Source organism: Cuculus canorus, chromosome 1 (genome assembly GCF_017976375.1).
Source record: "Cuculus canorus isolate bCucCan1 chromosome 1, bCucCan1.pri, whole genome shotgun sequence".
In the NCBI taxonomy this organism is placed as follows: domain Eukaryota; kingdom Metazoa; phylum Chordata; class Aves; order Cuculiformes; family Cuculidae; genus Cuculus; species Cuculus canorus.
In genome coordinates this window covers 183,036,928-183,047,450 of record NC_071401.1, presented here as the reverse complement: position 1 = coordinate 183,047,450, position 10,523 = coordinate 183,036,928, and positions in this window count along the sequence as shown.

The following is a 10,523-nucleotide window of genomic DNA, read 5'->3' as shown; positions in this document are numbered from 1 at the left end:
AGCTTTATATGTCACTCAGCTTCTCCAGTTTTCTCCAGAAGTTTCTTTCTCACTAAACCATTTAAGCTTGAAGATGTGCTTTTTTTTGAAACTGTGAATAGAAAAACCCAGAATGAGAGCAAGAGCCATAAAAGGCATAAAAGGCATAAAATATGATATAAAATGAGTCATTAATAGATGAGCCTCTCTTTAAGGTACTACAGGTTGTACTTTGTATACACAGTGTTGAAATCAAAGCTGATGCTATTTCCAGAGTTATGATAACATTATCGGAACTCTTTAAGATCATTCCCGCATTTAAACCATCAATATTAGCAGACTCAGTTGTCATCCTCAGTTTTCTTTTAGTCTCTTTCTCTCATTCTGCTGATTAAGAATCTGCTGCCACTTGTTTAATAACTTCTTCAGGAAAACTGTCTTATTCTCACAACTTATCAGACTGGTACAGAGCTGCAGTCTCTACCATAAAGACTATAAGGGCCATGGCTGTATGTGCTGCATATATAAAACACGCAGTTATTAGTCTTATGAGTAGAAATGGCTCCGGCATACTTTTCTTCCCATTGTAACTCTCACGCTTACTAATGAGACAAACCTTAAGACTAAGTGTTTAACTAATGGGTATTGGAAGTCTAGGAACAGATCTGAGGAATTCATTATTTTAACTGTGCTGTTACATGTTGGATTAAGAAATATTTGTAATTGATATTTGCAAATACTTGAGCAAATAGTGTACCCAGGGACAAAACCTCAAGGATTTCAGATTCCCAGAAGAAATTAAAAGAATCGACAAGCTGAATGATTTTGGAGCTTCAAAAAAAGGTCCTTCGACTAAATTTTTTACTGTATCAAAACACAGTCGGTAATGCCACCACTCTGTGACTCCAATAAAATTATATAAATACACTAAAATCACTGAAATGAAATTAAAACTTGGAAATAAACAGACCTATACATACCCTAAACAGAAACTAGTCTGTAAAGCAGAAATTTTCAACCTTCATTAGGACTTTGTTGTTACTATTCATGTTATGAGGTGGTTGCATAAGTACCCAGAAGGGCAAACCTTTTGGAAATACCAGGGAGAGGGATAAGCAAAAGGGAAAAAGAAAACCATCAGAAAGAAAAGAGCAATTAAACCCCTTTTTCATTATTTTTTGTACAATCAAAAGCTTCTTGAAAGCTTGTGTTACACTGTTAATGCCAAGATACCACAAAGAAGAAAGCCATGCCTGGCTATCAGCTGAAGTCACAGTCTTTCTGGCTAAGGAGTGCTCAAGCTTGGAACAAAGTCTTTGATCATTGGATGTGCCCTGCTGGGACAAAACCAGCATGAACTGCTTTTGTATTTCCCTGTGAACAAGGACCATGCTGTAGGTTGCATTCACAAGCTGACAAATGCGCCAAGTTCTTTAAAGCTACCACTCATCCTTTTGTGCAGATGAACTTTAAGTTATAGCTAATTGATCGCCTTTTGACTGGATCCCTCAGTTCAGTAACGAGAATAGGAAAAGACCTGTTGCTCTTTTAACAGGATGTATTCGTTCTACTAGGAATATGAATGGACTTATGATTTGCCACTCTTAGAGAATATTTCCTAATGATTCTCCTCTTGGAGTAGTGCCATTAAACTGAAGCTGAAGTTTCAGAATAAGGTAGACCCTTTATTTCAGAGAAATATACTGCTGATTGGAAAAGATTGACCTGATGATCCAATAGATTTTTGTCAACTTTAATGAAATGCTGTAGTAATTCAGGAACATCACCAAAACATGCATTTCGAAGGCTGGCTATTTGTTCTCTGTGAAAGTCTCTTGCACAGTTGTTCTGAATAATTGAGAAAACAGCAGAAGATCCATATCTTGAGAACAGTTTGCTTTAATCAACGTTGAATGCAGACCAAGTTCTTTCTTACTCTCAGAAAGACAGATGGGGGTCAGGGATATGCTGTACTCAACAACAACAATTTTCCTTCATTGATATAACAAATATTCTAAGGACACAAATTTTACTTGTCTTTGTATGATGATAAGAGCAGTAAGCCAGGCTAAGCCTTTAAGTTATTGTGTCAGAACTATACTCAGTAACACATCATCAGCTATGTAGCAGTAAAGCTGAATGGTCAGGGAAAAACTGCAGTGTTACAACTAACCATCCTTTGCCATTGAACCACCTGTGCAAAGTTGAGACATAGGTGCTTCCTGAGCAATAACTCGTTGTGTCTTTTTTCTGCTGGCAACTCTGAAATTGAGGTATTAATTCATCTTTCCTTCACAAGCGCTTCAGAATTCAAAAAGAAGTGAAATACACTTCAGGGGTAATTAGCCTGGCTTTCTGTGTGAGTGTGTCTGTATCTGTCTGTGTGCCCTTCGTGAATAATTTTGAAAGAATGTTTTCTTTAAGCAAATATGGCAGAAAAACAGAGACCTCAATGATATCAAACAGCTACAAAATTTGTGAAAAAGAACAATTGGCTAAATGAGCAGCTTGATCAGAGATATGTAATGCATGTCCTTGGTGCAAGAAAGAGTGTGTTGTTAGATCTCCCTGAGATTTTCTCCAAAGGGTTCTAATGAATATCCCAACCCTCTGAAAAGCTGACGAAGAAGCTTTCAACACCTTGTAGTCTGCAAAATACAATGAACATAGAGATACAGGCTTCATTAATTCTGATCAGAAGCATCAGCTTCTGTAGTCACAATAGCTGGAAGAATATTCTGACATATTTTGCATGAGTTCTGCTTCTCATGAGAGTAAAAGAAAGCTTGAAAGCTGCCCTAAGAGTGTCATATGATCTAAAAAGCAAAAAGGCAAATAATTGGCTGTCATATTTTTGAATGGTCATTTAAGAACACAAAAACAAAAGCCACAAAAAAAACCCAAGTACAACAAAAAGTTTGCAGGGGTTTTTTTTCTGCCTTACAATTTTCAAGTTGAGGCTGACAACAGTATGCTGGATTTTTCCAAAGAGCTTAATATAAAACAACCCAGCTTACTAGTAAAATGTACTGCTTATTATTACTTAATGTTTAAAAAAATCAGTAACTACATTTTGGAATAAAATATAGAGCATAAAGTATAGTGTTTAGATACTGACTGTAAAATCTTAAAATTATTAAACTAAAGTTTTAGGCTTAACTTGAAAATTAATTTTACTGATCAAACGAATTTTAATTCTTTGCAAAATGTACATCATTTTTACATAGGTGATTAATCAGAATTTCTTTGCATTCCTCCCCAGGAAAAACAGCAGGGAAAAGTAAAACATGACCATAGAAATTTTTCTCACCAGTATAACAGAGTGCATGACAAAGGTCAGGTGTTACACTAACAAGAACTTTTAACTTTCCAGTAGAGGATTTTTATTAATATCTTTAGACTTATGACTTTAGTGACTATTGTAAAAGTTCTTCTTTTTGAAAAAAAAAATGCTTATTCAATGAGTACCTCTAGCAAGATCTTCCCAAAGGAATTTGTCAAGAAGTTTTACCCAGAGTAAAAATTCATCCTTCTATGCAGACAGTTCCATTGCAGCTCACTTCACAAAGCAAATATAAGTCAGACATGATCTGTAAAGCCTGTAAACTGCAGGTAATATTTACTTGCATCCAAAAAAATTCATGTAATAGAAATTCACAGTATTTTATATTTTAGAATGCCTATATTTTTTCTCTACTGGCAGATATATAGCCTGAAAAATACTTAAGCTCTTAGTAATCTTTATAGGATAGATTTTTCCTTCCTTTATTCTTTAATACCAATTTAAGATCATTATTGAGCTTCAGTGCTAAACACAATTTTCCTCATGTAATTTATTCAACTTGAGAACTGTCAATTAATTGGAATACCTGCAAGATATGGATTTATAAACCTCTACTACCTATATTTAACAGAACACATAGATGTTCACCTGGCTGCTCCAGTTTCTCTCCTACACATCTAATTTCACATGTTCCAGCCCCATGCAGATATAGTAGATGCCCTAAAGAATGTCAAATGGCATCAAGTATTTAAATAACAGAATCACACCCTAATTCGCCTTACTTGGATTTTTCTGATTATGTAAATATAACAAAAACTGGATGACCACCAGTGCTGAACTGGACCAAATGAAGTGGATCTTGAGAGGGTGGCTGTACATACATTTCTCACTGATTCCCTCCACTGTCAGTAAAAGATGTTACTGACTACAGGAGCTTTAATTTACTATTCAACAAAGGGGCTAACGCTGAGGACTCAAAAAAAGTGTCAGACCTAAGTTCATTGGCAGTATATTTTATATCATATACTTCTAACATTTACAGAACTGTAACTATTTTAACACAAGGCCATAGTAATTAAAAAGATGAAGCAACCTCACCACTGCAAGCAAATCCTAGCGAAACTAGGCTGATGCATTTTAAGTCAAGAGCATAGGTCAAATAGCATGTTGCTTACAAGTTCTGTCTTATTTTAGTTCAGAATAAATTATCTGGCATGCATACAGCTTTGACTATGTGTGCTGCAATTACGTTGAGAAATTTTCCACTCATCATTTATTTCTTAAGCATACATGCATCTTAATAGTTCCCAAACATTTGTTTCTAGTTCTTACACAATTTATTAACTGTACAGAATACCATTTGAGCTTCAGCCTCTTGCTATCGGTGGTCAGTCAAGTTACTGACAAGTTAATAACTCTGTTCACTTCTTATAATTCCTTTATAGCTTTGTCTTGATTAAGCAAATGACTGTTTTGATTTAGAAAAGGCAAACATCACCTGTCCCTATGCAAAATTCAAGTGTCCACCTATATAAGGTTACAAAATGAGGAAAATGTTTAGACTCTTCCTCATTTTTGTTCTTCTCAAAGGTGCCACGCTGGAGTCACGGAAGCATTTATCAGCTGTAATTGGAATATGATCTCTCCAGACATTCTTCCTGGGTCCTGCTTCCTAAATTTCTTTCAGCTATTTTCCCACCAATATTGAAAAATACTGTAAGGATGTGACAGAAATATTATAAAGCTATCAGAAACTCACCAACATTGAGATTATATTTTCTTTTGGATTCCCGGAAATGTCAGCAGAGGAGGCAGCATCCACCTAGAAAAGTTGTCCCATGTGTGAGGATGGCATCTTGGCTCCTTGGAGGTAGCGGCTGTTGATTTGAGAGATGCTTGCTAATCTTCTATCTGAACTAAGCTCATATTGTAAGTGCTGTCCTCAGTAAGAAATACATCAATTTAAAGCAATTATGATATCAAAGGACCAGGAAGAGAAAATATGCCTAGGTAAGACCCTCAGCTTTGCTAGGTTGTCTCAGCGCTGCCTTTATGTGTGCTTCTGAACTTCTACAGAATTTCTAACACAAACCAATTTCGTATCATTTGATGTTTTCACAATCCTGTAACAGAGCTAGCTTTAATATGGCAAGCTTGGTAACAGTGAAACCACACTAACACAGGCTCACATGATTGATTTGTGATCTGACTTGATAGTGTCATAGTAGGGCCAAGAAAAATCCTAAATGATCAAATCTAACATCTATCTTTCTATCACCATCTCTCCCAAAAATCATCCAGCTGGTTTGAAGAATCATGTAGTGACAGTAACTGAAAGACATTAGCTAGGAGACAGTAAAAATGGATCTGTGAAACACGGCAGAACTTTTCTGGTAGCAAAATCTCTTGAAAACACCATCCCTTTACTATTGATTATGAATTAATGAGGTCTATGACATATGTTGGTATACGTCATCTCTGCTGGCAGAACATATACTCCATATTAGGTCTCCAGGTTTCTCCAGAGTGGAGAAAGCATGAAAAGGAATGGCCACAGCCAACTAAGCAGCACTGTTTATTATTACAAAATGCAAACAAGGAACATGACTGCACTGTAGCAAACTTTAACAGCAAATTCCCTTCTGTGGGACTGGGTGAATTGGTGCCAATCAGAATAGCCTTGAGAACAGCTTACTCAGTCCCATAACATTACTCTGACTTAAAAGATGTTTAATAAGCTTTCTGTTAATGCAGGATTATTCTACTCTTGATGTTGATGGTGAGACCTATGAAAGAGAACCATTCTGAGAGGGAAGCTTTCACTTTTCTTTCTCTTATGGTGACTTGATTTTAAATGGAAATTGCAAGAGTTGGCATGTTATCTTTTGAATTGTTAAAGGAAATAAAATACAGTTAGGATCTTCCTGTTGTGAATTTTTGCATATATTGAAAAAAAAAAAAAAATTCTGGTGTGTTCTTTTTATTTTAAATGCTGAATGTATAGTGCTTAATATCATTATTAAGACATTGCTCCGAGGGTCTGTTATCACACTGCTGTTCTCTTATTTGTGTTGATTCCATTAAGAGGATTTGACTTATTATCATCTGAGATAAAAAGAAAAAAAAAAATTTTTATAGTGCTATTTGTATGCAAGGTAAAATATTTAATGTGGAACCTAATAGATCTCAGGAGAGGGCATATTTATTGCAATAATATTTACAATTCTGTCTGGTTCTGGAGTTTAGGTTTCATCTATTTCGAGATGCAGTCCTTATTGTACCATATTTATTATTCATATGTTACATCAGTTTCTGGTTCAATTTATCATTGCACCTTATGTGGCAGGAAAAATATTCTTTGCCATACTAAGGACTACTAGGCCCTCCACTTGAATTATATTCAGAGTTTCAGAAGATATATTGAGGTAAGAAGAATAGTAGTAACACCAGGGCAAGCCTATAAATCGTCATACCTTCAGGGTAATTTTCAAGGTCATTGATGATGTACAAGACTTTCCTCTTGTGTATTCTTAGAGGTATTCTTCAGTACAAATACATCAGGATATTACATAAACATACACACAACACATTTGAGTATTTTATGTAGTAAGAATGAAGAGCTAGTCATGGATTTGATAAGAAATGTCATCCTGAATAACAAAACCATAAAAAATATGGGATATAGAGCAAATCAGTAATTTTGTGAGTTTCACATTTTTTACAACCGCTACAACAGAAACTTTAGTAAAGAGATTAATTACCATCTAGAGGTAACAATACCCATGTGCAGCTATTAAATGACGATTATTTTTTAACAGAGTTCTAAATATTTCAATGTTTTGTTAATGCCTGAAAAAATAAGATTTAACAAAGTGAGGAGTTGCTGTCCTTGATACTCCACTTAACTAACGATAGTGGGGCCCTTGAAAAGCTATTAAATTTGTATAAAAACATAGTGGCCAGCGCACACACGCACACACATACACACCTGTAGTTTCTAAGGGAGCAAAACTGACACCCTGGACACTCCAAGAGGTAATGTATCCTTTCTAGATCTTTTCACTTTGAAGAAACTCTGAACCAAATAAATAAGTAAAAGCAATGATCACCTTTTCCAGAAGACCCGTGCAACAAACACACGCACACACACACGCATATCTATAGAACACTTTACTTAAATAAGAAAGAAAGAGGAAAAAATTTTTAGGGAATATCATAGTGCTTTCTGAAACAAGTGATTAAATTGTTCTGAGTCTGCCAGTTAATTGCTAGAGATCTTTAATCTCCAAAGTATTTTTACCTACTGAGAAAGGGCAGGACACAAAATTTTCCTCTACTTTACAAAGAAACTCTATTTCCTTCTCAAGGACATTAGTTTCGTTTTTTGTTTTACTTTGTCTTGTTTCATTTTATTTTGTTTTCATTAGAGAGATAGAAAATGAATTATTTCAATGCCTGCCCCCCCTTTATGCCAGTTTTATAACTTTATTATTTAAGTTCAATGAATATTGATATTCCCGTTTAAAGGTTCCTTGTGAATCAGATGTACTCTTGTCAAATATGTTTTATTTTTAATCCCATGTGAACAGCCTTTACTGAAAGATTCAGTTATTTGAGTGAGTGCATTTTAACGGACTAAAGTGTTTTTCCATTTAACCTCTAGGACTTTGGAACTTGCCTGAACCAAGCAATAATGAAATGCAGTTTGCTGTCTGGCTGACTCTGTTGTATTCATCTTACAAAATGGTATAAATAGACTGTTTAGTAGCCAGTAGTTCTTTATTGGTCCTGAGACTGTCTTCAACTCAATAGGAGACTGGAATATGAAGATGCTAATTGTACTGGGCAACTTTTTGAGAAACCAAGGAGGGGGCTATATTTTGCGCTTTAGCTGATCATTCTAACTACTTTCTACCAAAAGATTCATACTGTCCACAATAATAAGATACAATATCTCTCTCACTTCTTTTTTATTCTACTCTTCCTTTTATTTTCTGCATATTAATTTTAAGATCTGCAAAAACCACAATTTTAACTTCTACATCTATACTATACCTTACAAAGTGGAGTTTTCACCAACTGTCCCAGTTGAACATTATTTTTTAAAATTTTAAGATAGGAATTTTATTTCTAGTAGTAACATTATTTCTGACTATAAAAAGATCAAATTGTCATTTGGAAAATTATGTAAATGTATTTTTCAAGAAGAAAACGATTGATGTGTTGTCTCAAATATATTACTTCAGGTGCTTACTGGCCAGATTCTGTCTAATCTGTTGCTCCCTGTGTGTGCATACTGTGAATTTAATGCAAAGTAATCTTCTATGTGACTCCTGCTTTTTTGATCATGGAGAGAACATGCCTGAATGACAAAACAGAAAAAGAAAAATAGGCTATGTGCATTCACATTAAAGAAAAGAAACTCTCCTATATATTCGTATGTGGAGATTTTAGTTATCAGAAATTCATCTGTGTTTTAAAAAACATGAGAAAATTGTCTTTTATTAGGTTAAAACTCATACATTGAAGAAAGTTGTCAGGTATATCTTTGACATTTCTTATAGGCCCTAGAACTTCATCTGTACTTCATCACCTTGTGAGCTTTACCCATGTCCACCCAGTTGCCTTCCTATCTTCTCTTCTTGTATTCTCCACTTTGTTTCCAACTCTTCCTAATTTTCTGCCTCTATCATATCTGTCCATTCCCATACAGCAAAAGTAATATGTACTCCAGCTTCATCACAGCTGTACAGGACTTTTCCAAAAGCCTTCAGAAGTTTGGTGTTTGTAATATGTGACTCCTAAACATGTTAATTAATCTCTACAAGGAGGTGTAAAGTCAATGGTAAGATTTTATGCTAGATTAAGTTTCACAAAGTGGGAGGTACTAGTATGCTTGCCATATTAGACCTGACAAATTGTTGTCTCCATTCCTCTGTGAGATGTAGATTAACGAACAGCCAAGGGGCATCCAGTCTGGAATAGTGTGACATGTTACCTAAGAGACAAATTTGAATTTCTAAACTATGTCCCATCCCTCACTTTCTGCATTCTTCTTTACTGAAATTTTACTTCAGTGTTACTGTGGTTATTTGTAGAGCAAATGTGGGCACTGATACTACAGGTTTCAAAGGATGGATTCTATGTACCTTGAAGCATATCAAAGACATTGAGATATATCGGATAGACAAGAGTACCTATGAAAGGGAAAATCTCCATCCCCTCTATCCTGGCTGTAAGAGGTTTCCCTATCCTCCAAGGGCATCTGGTAGCTATTTATCTTTTTGTATTAATGTAACAAACATTATCACAAAAGTTATGGTCTAGAAAATATATTATGTAAAAAATAAAGCTTTTATTTACATTTAAGGGGAAAAGTAGTGTACAATTAGAAGCAGAAATTTCAAGATTTTCTTAATTATGCAGCAAAAGGTGTCAGAAGTAGGTAAGATATGGCAGTTAAGATCATATATGTGTATGTTCTGGTTTTGTGTGTAAATTGAGAAAACTATATTGAACTATTTACAAATGCAATACTGCTGAAGTTCATCATCTATTAATTCAATATTTTATTAGGCTTATTCAACATAGTTTTAATTCCCCTGTTTCTTTGAAAATCTTTTTAAGATCCAAAGTATGAGTTTGAGACCAAAATAACAAAATTTTACTATCTCCAAAGCTGACCTGAAAGACATATACGGATTAATACAATGTGTGGCAGCATTTTTCAAGTGATAGATTACAATCCCAAAGGAAAAGAGGTCATAAAAAGGAACTGTAGCAGTTATAAGCTGTTGAAAATTATTTTCTTCTAAAGCAAAGGAAATCTTTCACTATTCTCCATATTGTTCTATAAAAACATTTGCTGTAAACTTCTTAAAGCACACACAAATAGATGGGTTTGCAGTGATTACATTTGTTTATTATTAGATCAATTGCATGATTTGCATGTGTTTAATTAGTGTGGTGAAAAGATCATGAAAGAGTAAAAAAAGAGGGGATTGGTAGAGTCTCCATTAAAAATGTGCCAGTGATGTGCTTCATTTTTACTAATTGTATTATGCAATTGTAGCCTAAGTTAACTAAGATTTTTATCACTGAGAATCACAAGGACTGATATTTCTATTATTAGCATTCTAAAGTAAATTTAAAACATAACTGATAATGCGACAGTAGCATTACACAGGTAGTTTTTACTCTTGGACTATATGGACTAGTACTAGCTGCTTTCCAGAAAACAGAAAGTCTAAAAAAGTTAAAT